The 10,997-nt window shown below is 38.8% G+C and overlaps 1 protein-coding gene across 3 annotated transcripts in view; it reads left to right on the top strand.

Moving 5' to 3' along the window:
* The window catches only part of asmtl (acetylserotonin O-methyltransferase-like), an 82,461-nt gene extending 72,179 nt beyond the window's left edge, over positions 1-10,282 (top strand). For 2 of the 3 annotated variants that reach the window (XR_015437149.1, XR_015437148.1), the window contains exon 19: positions 10,039-10,282. The gene's annotated coding sequence lies outside the window, so the exon portion shown is untranslated. Of the gene's footprint in view, positions 1-8,581; positions 8,651-10,038 lie in introns of all 3 variants that reach the window. The other variant, XR_015437150.1, reaches the window with a different exon arrangement.
* Positions 10,283-10,997: the final 715 nt, after the last annotated feature.

Raw genomic sequence — 10,997 nt, 5'->3', positions numbered from 1 at the left:
GAGGGAGGGAGGGAAGGAAGGAAGGAAGGAAGGAGACCTAGTGCCATTTTACCTTCACCGAGCTCAACGATTAGTCACATTCACAAGGGAGAAAGGAAAGAAAGAGGCAGACAAGGAGAATGCGACAGGGAAAAAGGACATTGGAGCAATGATGAAAACTAAAATGACAAAAACAGGAGAAGGGAGGTTGCAAATTAGGGGCCCATATCAACAAGCTAACAGTTGAAATTGCTCTAATGAGGTGACAAGGATTTGTTCCTTTTGAGTGCAACTGTTGATCTTCTTTATGTAACAGGAATCAAAAAGAAGGAACACAGTCATAAAGGATTAATATTTTTTTTTACATATCACCTTTCAGCTAAATTTGCATGTAGCTATAATTTGAAAGTATGCATCATTGATGAAAACTGATATTTCGTTTGTTTAACCTGCATTAACTGACTTTTTGGCCACTTGAGGGCAGCGGAAATAAGCTATAAACCCAAAACTTACACATTATCAACTTTAAAAAGTTGGCATGACAAACTTTTTAGGAAACAACAGTTGCTAATTTACACATCAGGTAAGGACAAATAGTCAAGTTTCTGGCCACCGAACAAATGTAATTTTTTTTAATCTAACTCAGTTTTGGTCTCCACCTGCTCCGGAGGGAAATATCTGGCACTTCATGGGCGCTTGCTCCACCAGGTAGTCGCTACCTTTGTCTTTCCTCCATTTGTGCAGTGGGTCGATCAGAGCTCCTGCTTTGGCTGGAGGTGATGTTGGTGAGAGCGATGAGGTTGAACCAAAACAGAAAAGCTGCGAGCCGGAAAAACCAAAACAATGATCTGAAAGACACTAAAATACTTCATATGGCGGAGGGGAACTGAAGGGGTGGGTAATAATTCTCTGTTGGTTTGACATCACGAGCAACATCTTTAACATTGTCATTTTATCTATTGTTAATGTAAAATGTATTGATTACAGCAGCTTTAAATTGAGACTTAAGCCAGTTTTAAAGTTGTTTACAATATCAGAAAACATTGGCCACTTGATTGAAAACTGTATCAAAAGATAATTCAGTTGGGGTTGATGGTGGGTCCAGTCATGTGTTTGAATATTGGCAATAAGGAAAAAAAGGAAACCTATTTGTTTATATTTGGTTCCCGGATTGTGCCTTTAAACAAATGTTTAAGGGTGACCTGTCACTAGCGTTGACTTTATCCAGATAACTGTTTTCATTGCTTTTTTGAAAGGCTGCGACTCTGGCTTCGCCACGGGGGGTCACCTTTTACGACAGTGTCACCTCAGGTTCATGTCTAACCCAATCGGGGCCATTATTGATGACATCACCACTTAGGGGGCCACATTTGGGAATTCCATTTCAGCCGTGCCAGACTGGTCTATTATTATGATCATTATTAACTGTGTGTTATGTTTTTTTTCTTCTTCTTCTTTCTTCCCCCCACAGTTGCTCGGTGTCTGCTTTGTGTCCTCCGCAGCAAAAAGCTAATGTGCTGAAAGGCTGGTTCTTGTCTCCCTGAGCTTATTGAAATCATGTGAATGCCATTTGTGCTTAATCCTTCTGGGTGTGCCATAAAGAGAAGAGAGTCGGCAGCTCCTGAAGAGAGATGAGAGGACCTCAGGGGATTCACTTTGCTTCGCCTCGTCTGCTGAGAAAGAGAGGGAGAGAGGGAGACAGGGCGTTAGACAACTGACAGCCTAACCAAAATACGTCTCATAATTTGATTAGGTTACAATGACAATCTTTATTTATAGTCAGTCTCAGATGCAGGGAGGGGGGTGGGTTTTTTTTTTGTTGTTTTTTGTAGCGTCAGATTCATATTAACTGGTGCTGGTTCCATAGCTGAAATCTAAATAAAAACATGCAATGCTCATGTAGCTAGAGGCTAATTACAGACAACAGCATGTCCATCTGATGCCTGGCCCCAACTGCTCCAAACACTGGTTTGCCTCATTAGGTTTGTGATCACTCATTTTATTTAGAGAGGGGTCGCCTTCTCCTCAAAACCAGGATATCAAGTCACTGGAACACCTTCCATATGCATGAGAATTACATCAGAGACAGAGCTGTTGTCGAAGCTTTTGAAATAATAATGCGGCAAATGATAACGCCTCGGGACGCTACAACACCTCATTACAGCTCAGAGTACTTCTTGTAAAGGAGAAAACAGGCTGGAATGAATAGGAAACATGGCGGTGCTTGAACAACAGTGGTATTTATATTCATCCGTTTACATCAAATTGTTGCTTCCCCACAAAAGCCTGAAACAGCAGCAGGGTTTGAACTCAGGGTTAATGAAAAAGTCCCTGGCGTCAAGTTACCTGCTCGTCTGCAGGCGAACCCGACTGTCGAAACAAACATTTCATTTGTGCGCCACATGTTTCTCAGACAAGACCGTAGTAAAAGTTGTTCAATAAATTTTACCGTCTGTTTTACAGACCTCCCCTTTCCCCCCTGTGTCATTTTTTTAATTGAAAGTAGATTCTAACTTGGCTATAAACATCATTCCACCCAATCAGAGCTGGTTTAGATCAAATGGTTGTTTCAATGGGCTGCGTGCTTACAGATGCCTTCAACCTCGCCTTGTCTCCCAGGCTCTCGTACTGTTAAACACTCTGGCACTCTTTTAAGGCTGGGAGATGGCTGTCACTGTATTTTGTCAGCAAAGCATAATATTTCTTCAGGAGTTCTGAACCTGGCACTCAGCGGGGTAGAAATGAAAATAAGGCAGTACATAAACGGAGGGAGTCAGCCGTAAATCACCTAACACGCAGAGGAGGCAGCAGGTAGACGCGCTGCTGGCTGTCACAGCACTCCCCTGGAAAGCAGATTGGACACCAGCCATCATGCTTTAATCAAACTGCACATAATAGACATGTCCCTGCTCTTTATGACACACACATACAGTACAGCACACACACACACACACACACACACACACACACACACACACACAGACTCACCAAAGAGGCAGGCTTTCAGATTTTTCCAACTTGTGCTATTTAAATGTGGCTTATGTTTATTTGTTTGGGTGTCAGAGGTTATTCTTTTGTGGTATCCTAAAAGCGATCTTTGAAGGTTTAAAATCAGCAGTTCACACACACACACACATACACACAAACACACACACACACACAAAGACACACATTCTTCAAAGGTCGGCTCTCTTTACTGTGATATGAAGCTGGCTTTTTTTGACATGCTGCGTGTCAAACGATAATGTTATTGTTGGCAAGACTCTTTTATAGCGGCATAATTTTATTCTGACTTTTTCTTTTCCCTTTTTTTTTTTTTTAATTAAACAGTAGATGTCTCGCATGGCTGTGGGTTTGCAGCTAAGTGCGGTTTGAAAGCTAACACCAAACAGATGGAGAAGTATTCATATTCTTATGAGAGCAGAATTATGCAGACCACTGAAACAACAGAGAACCTTATCATACCCCGAATGATAAATTGTCCCATTGAGCGGAGACACTGGGGTTGTGTGGACTGAGGAAGATGAAAGTCCACTGGACTCCATTCAGGTCAAAATGCTGCTCTAAATTCTTTTGTAGTTACATGTTTCATAACAGATTGGGTTTCAAAAACATCCCTCATGTGCAGTATTATTATAGAATCTGCTGTTCAGTTTATAAACCAGGGCTCATATTCCTCACTTCCAGCATTTTCTACTGAATGTCACAACTTTAGAAATGTCAAAAAACTACTCACAGCCCGTAGAAAAAGGTATGACATTCCTCTTGTAAACTCACACTAGGTAATATCATTTTAGTCAAAAATAGGATTTAAAAAAATAACAAGATCTGCAACACCTCCTGACTTGTGAGACTTCAAGAAATCATGTAGGGATGTGACTAATGATGCTCTCATTATGTGGGTGGTTCATTCTGAGGCACTGGAAGGTTGTCTAGCAAATCATTACCGTATTCACTTCAAAAGCAGCGTTGATTGTGTAGAGGCTCTTCAAGAACAAGTGTCCTCAGAAGGCCCTACAGGTCGAATCACCAAATTTGGCTTTGAATTGTCTTTTTTTTTCTTCTTTTTTTTTCTTTTTTTTAATCCTCCACCTGCCACCAATTTGCTCGTACATCTCCTTGACGTGTCAGAACTTAAACCCAGATTGAGAGGCCATCACAATTAAAAGGGACGTTAAACAACAAAATCAAATCAAATAAACTAATCCGGCATTTGCTTTTCTGATGATCCGCGCGTGCCGCTTGTTAATGAAGTGCTATTGTGATGTCGTATCACCTGAAAAGTGACAACGGCTCCACGGTGATACACTGGTCCCTGAGGGGAGGGAGACAGATGCAAGCCGATTCGAGAGCAGGCACCAGGGACGGTAAACCAAAGCCAATTGAGTTACAGCTTCATTACATAAAGCCAGCGAAGGTGGTTTAAACTATATGAATGATAACCCAATATATTGGACATTAGCAGCACAGACTGACATGTGACAGAGGGAGCATGGTAAAGAAAGGAACAGATGGTTTGCCCTCTCTCTCTCTCTCTCTGTCTCTCTCTCTCTCTCTCTGCTGTAACATGGTATGTCTTGTCAAGGGGTGAGCTTTATTGATTGAATTCCTGCCCTCAGACATGGGTCCTATAGCTACATGCGTCAGTGCTGCTACTGCCTGTCGGAAACCCAACACCGGAGCACAGGTTGTGCAGCAGGGTGGGGAGTGGCCTATTATGATAGTAACACAGTCGCTCCCATCTGTCATCTGAAATAGTGCTTCCCTGTTGTCACGGTCCTGCAGGATAGAGCCTCATTATCACTTACAAATAAGAGTGGGGACATTAGCAAAAAAACAAAACAAAAACAAAAACAATCTGCCTAAATTATCTTTGTACATCTGAGTTTTTCAACTTTATTTTGTATCTTTCATCCAATTACAAGTGATATTTTATTCAGCATCTGAAAAAGAAAACAAGACTCAAAGCCTCATCCCACAGAAGATGAAGAGGTTATTATTAAAAAAAAAAAAAGCCTTGGATGTGATCATGTTGTTTGTGTTTGTGTTTTGTTATCCTGTCAGAAGGGTAATTGCTGCGGTTGCAGTAGATTAAGGTCTTGTGAGAAAACAGAAGTATTGAGTGGACGCAGTCATGCCACTAACCACAGTTTAATCAGGGACTGACCCCACTCCCGCAAACAGACCGCTTAATTGCTCACAGAAGGCAGCAAAAATGTTTCCCTTCAACAAACAGTTCATCATTTGGTGTAAACTATGAAATGATGTTATATAATGATAACCATCAACAGTGATCCAGTGCACCCAAAGTCCTTTCTCATCAATTATCTGTTATTGGAGCCTCTGTATCCTGTGTATTGTGATATTCGTTTACGTTTGATGAATGTTGCGCTCTGTGGGTGTTTTGGTCCCCAGGATATCTTTCTCCCACTGATGTACTTATTAATAATAAATTGAGCGAGGAATGTGTGAGTTCTGCCTCCCTCCTCTGTGATTATAGAGACAAAAGAGCGTTTGAAGTATCCATCTTAATACAAAGACACTTTATTAGATAAAGCTAACTTGCCCAAGACAAATAGTGACGCCTCGGCACTGGAGTAACAGCAGTGCTCTCATTCTTTCTTTCCCTTTTCTCTTTTCTTTCTCTCATCATTTACAACAAATTATTGTTATTATATGGTGATTATTGTTAGAAGGACAAGATATGTGCAGTGTCAGGTGAGGAGAGAGACCAGAAGGTAGGATGTGGTCTGAGGTGGGATAAATAAGTTCCTGGCTGTGTAAACCACCAGCAGTTGTCTTCAGAGTCATATGTCATTCATTCATATTACCACTTTTGCCCCTAATTCCCCCCACCCCCCTGCCGTTCTAACACTAACAATACATAATCTTCATGTGTCAGACATTCAAATGAAAATACAGAGAGTGTTATTTATGCCTTCATCGCACCTCTCGGATATGTGTTTTTTCCCCCGCTCTATCAAAGAGCAGTCAGTCACCCCGGCCTTATAAATCACCCTCAAGTTGCACTTTGTGAAAACATGCCGATTAAGTTTGTGCACCGTGGTCGGCCGGGAAGGCAATAAATTTCCCTGGTAACAAAGTTAACATTGATTCAGATACAAGCACTTGTCCGCGTGTAACAACGATAACCTTTTAGTAGATTTGGAAAACATATTTGACACCCATTAAAATAACGAATGATTTTTCTCCTCCCCAGAGGAAGGCAGAGTAGGTGTGTTTGGACAGGAAAGGGGGGGGGGGGGGTTTAACACACTGTGACTTCACGGTAGTCCTGCATCCTGAGTCCTACAGCTCTGCAGCAGCCTGGAATAGAAAGCACAGAGCACGCTACATGTTAAATCACAAATTTGAAAAATTGTGTTGGTGTTTGACAACACTGGGAGGCATAAACTGGACAGCAAGTAATTCCCCTTGTTTCATAAAGATAGACATCCACTGTCTCTTACTAACACAACAATTATTCCAGTTTAACACAGGTTTGTTTGGAATAAATTAAATAATGTCTCACATAAAGGAACTCAAAAGTTAACAGACGTGTAAAAGATTCATAAAAAGTAGGCAAGTTACTTGAGAAATGTAATCAGTTACTCATTTTATATTGAAGATTTAATTACAAATCATTCAACAGCAAAAGTAATTACATTACTCATATTGCTTTCATTACTCAGCCCAGTTTCTTCAAAGGTGCCTTTGAACAACTCCAAAGCTTCCACAGCCACGTGTCTTATCTTCTGGATTCAAAATACAGAAATAGGAAATGACAATCAAAAGGGGCATTTACTGACCATAACTACAACTAGCTTAATATTAGCCTTGTTGACAAATGTACCAAGAGGTGCATTTCGTCTTGGTACATTTTTGCTAATTTTTCACTTTCTCTCACATTTCTCTTCTCCCACTTCACCAGCCCCTGCACCCAGCTCACACAGTGTGTCAGAGCTTCTGAATGTTCAAACAAGAAAAACTGATTTTAACCTCCAATCAAAGTCCAAGTTAAAAAAAAAGAGAAAAAAAAAGAAAAAAAAGCAAACAAGCCAACCCCCATGATGATTTAGTAACTGATCATTACTGGGAACAGAGACTGCAATGTAATAATAGATTTTAAATTATAATGTCTTACACTACTACACAAAACTAATCACAAATTACTGAATACTGTATTACAGTACCAGTTTCACTGTTTGACTGGGAAGTGCAATCCAAAAGGCCACATTAATCTGAATTTATAGCTTTAGTAACATCAAATTCACCATTTTGAATTTTGAGTACTTTTCCTGAATGGACACTTGTAATGACATGTCAAATATTCTGCTAACATCTGTATACGGCTCTCTAATTTGGTGCAAGGCATCGGAAAAAAGGTCAATAAACCTGCAGCAAAATTATTGCAACACCACTATCACAGAGTTTAGTGTAAATATTAGCACAGATATCACTGATTCAGCTAATTAAAACACAGCTACACACAACTTGATAGAAAGATTAGGAATAAACAGATATCTAACAGAACCTACTTTTTTCATATCATGTGACACTATAGTGCAAAAAAATGCACTGTTGCTCCCAGGTTGCAACAACACGCAACATAATCTTATGCAATCACATAAAAAAAGGAGGAGCTGCAGTGTGCAAAACTTCACCAACGTGTTCCATAACAGCTTTAAAATAAACTCAGTCTGCCTCCCTAAATAAACCCCTGATTAACAGGAATCTTAATAACCGCAGCAATTTACACTTCATGGACTTAATTAGATACACCTGAGGTCTGTGTTTTCAAACTGCAGTGCCTTTATGTGTTGTGTATATGTGTGTGTATGTGTGTACTGGTGATGTGTTTAAATATTTTTTAAATTAATTCCCAAGCAACAGAAACCTAACTCTATGAAACTTCTTTCATGATGCTGTACTGTTCAGGTATTCAGTCAATAGTTTCCATTTTAAGTGTATACATAAGAGAGTATGTACGCGTGTCCATTCTTTTAGAGTTGATTTAGTCAGGAATGTATTTTCATAATGTCACATTCAGGTTAGCTTCGACTTCAATGAGTTATGACAAGAAAAGCTCATAGTCTTGATTTTGTAAAAGTATCAAAGAACAAAAGAAAGAACAAGTATGCCTCTCTCATTTTTTCTCTGCCAAAAAGCAGGAACACATGTCAGCTGGTTGTGTGTTCTTCCCAAGGTAAAATATTTTTCCTTGCAAAAGCACCAAAGTGACAACTCCATCACTGAAAGTAGTTTGTCCTTTGCAGTTCAGTGAAAATATTATGAGAAGCTGAAGAAGCAGAACTAAGGAGGAGGGGGCTGGGATGAGTGACGGACAGCTTTGACACACCGGAGCACTTAGACAATTACTAACAGTTTCTGCCAGTCACCACATCTGACACAACACAAACACGGCGAGGATAATTTTACATTACACTGCCGGGCACGGGTCACTTTAAAGGAACACAGGGAAGCCCGTTTCAGCTTGCATTTCAAGGCCAATCATCCAAATTGGCCCCACAACAGAACCGGCTGCCTGAGACTTTCTCTCTCTCTCTCTCTCTCTCTCTTTACCATACAACTCCCATAACAGATGATAACCATGAAAGCGGGAGAGAGAGCAGATCTTTGAAGTGCAGCTGTCAGTCAACATGTTTCCAGGGTGAGAACTGTGAGGGTGAAATGGTGTACAGGTGTGGGAACAGACACACTAGGACCCCACCAGGTCAAACTGATCACAGAGGAGGGGAGGGATGAGGGTGCTGGCAGTTATGGTGAATTGAAGAATTGTGGAACAAAGGAGCCATGACATTATATGAACTTATATGATTTAAACCCAGAAAAAAATACAACATATTACACAGTGAGATTAGAAATTCAAATATTCGCTCAGATATAAAGCAACAGTTTGACATTTTGGAAAATGCACTTATTTGCTCTCTAGCTGAGTAGATTGATAGATCTCACATCTGTATTGTTAACATACAACTACAGCCAACAACTAGTTAGCTTAGCTTAGCATAAAGTCTGTAAAAATGGGAAAAAGGGGCTAGCCCAGCTCTTTCCAAATAAAACATGAACAAAATCTGCAATTTTTAATCTGGTTTTGTACAAAAAAAAGAAAAAGAAGTGTTAATGATGTCCCCATGTCCAGGCTTTATGCCAAGCTAAGATGCTGCTGTAGTGTTATATTTACTGGACAGATAGGATATCAATATTCTCATCTAATTCTTGCAAAGCAAATAAGCGCAAGGGCATAGGTTTGGTAAGGACACAAAAACACCGCCATCCATCCAAAACAAAGAGATTGGCTTTTTAATGCTGTAGACCAAATGGTTTATTCACATATAATATCTGAATTTACATTCAAGAATGCCCATACACAAAAGTAATATATGTACATGTGTTGTATTTCCATGTATGAAATATATGTTTAAATATATGTATGTTTATATTTTTGACATATGTTACAGAAAATTATATCGATCTCAAAGCCTGTCAATATATGTTCATATTATATATGTAAATATCAAAGATAGAGATGCATATTTAAATTTGATTAAAAAAATTATTAAGAAAATCATATATAATCATATATAATTTTAATAAGCATGTTGTTTTAACAAAGTTGCATTTTACAATGAGTAGTTCATATATGTTATACACGTGTATCTTCATATATCGAGAATATGTATGGATGTCATAATAATATATACTGTTATAAGTGACACATATACAACATCACTCTTGAAGGAAAATATATGTAATTTATATGTCATAAGTCATAGTATAGTAAGGCATAAAAACATCATACTATATTAAACATAAAACATCATAGTATAATGAGGTATAAAAACATCATAATATAATAATGCATGAAAAGTCATACTATAGAAAGTCATAAAAACTCATATTGTAGAAAGGCATAAAAGGTAATGGCATAGTAAGGCAAAAAAGTCATAGCATAGTGAGGCTTAAAAACACATACTGTAGTACAGCAGCTTGTCTTACTGGTGTTTGTTGTATTTTCCTTTTCCTGTCTCCCTGCAGCTACGCTGAGGGTGGCCATTATTACTCCAGGAGATCCAACTGGCCTAGGAAGAAAATGTTAAAAACTCTGGTGTCATCTGCAGAAAAGCAGAGGCTTTCGGCATGGGGACAGCTGGTTTTGCTGTCTGGTAGCTTGGGATTTTTGTGGTGTTCTCTTGTGTCTTTTTTGTGTGTTTTGTTGTCTTAATTTAGGGCCCTGATTCTTTTGTACATCCATGTTAAATAAACCATATGTTATTTTGGACGTGTCTCATGATTTTGTTGGGTCACTGGTGGAGTGTTGTTAAATAAACCCTTTGTTATTTTGGACGTGTCTCATGATTTTGTTGGCTCACTGGTGGAGTGTTGTTAAATAAACCCTTTGTTATTTTGGACGTGTCTCATGATTTTGTTGGGTCACTGGTGGAGTGTTGTGCACCCCTTTGGGTTAGGGTTAGGGTTAAAGTGAAGTCTTGGTATATGAAGGCATAAAAACATCTCAGTATAGTAAGGCATAAAAAGTCATAAAAACGTCAAAGTATAAAATGGCATAAAAAGATATAAAAACAACATAGTATAGTAAGGAATTAAAAACGACATAGTATAGTATGGCATAAAAATGTGAGAAAACGTCAGAGTATGGTAAAGCATGAATTAGTAAAAAACTTTATAGTATAGTAAGGCATGAAAATATCATAGTATAGTTAGGCATAAAAAGTTATAAAAACGAAATCGTATACTAAGGCATTAAAAGTCATAAAAACGACATTGTACAGTAAGGCATAAAAATGTCATGGTATGGTAAGGGATGAAGTAGAATTTGAACCTATAACCTTCTAAGTTGGAAACATCTATCCTAAACACTACAACACCAAGGAGATGCTGTGGAGCATAAAAACAACATAGTATAGTAAGGCATAAAAATGTAAAAAAAAACTACATAGTACAGTAAGTCAAAAAAACATCATAGTATAGTAAGG

The sequence above is a fragment of the Seriola lalandi genome, unplaced genomic scaffold (assembly GCF_002814215.2).
Source record: "Seriola lalandi dorsalis isolate HSWRI2012SDOR001 ecotype SW California unplaced genomic scaffold, Sedor1 jcf7180002054248, whole genome shotgun sequence".
Taxonomy (NCBI): domain Eukaryota; kingdom Metazoa; phylum Chordata; class Actinopteri; order Carangiformes; family Carangidae; genus Seriola; species Seriola lalandi.
The sequence above is the reverse complement of the archived record's forward strand: the minus strand, read 5'-3'. Positions and strand labels throughout refer to the sequence as shown.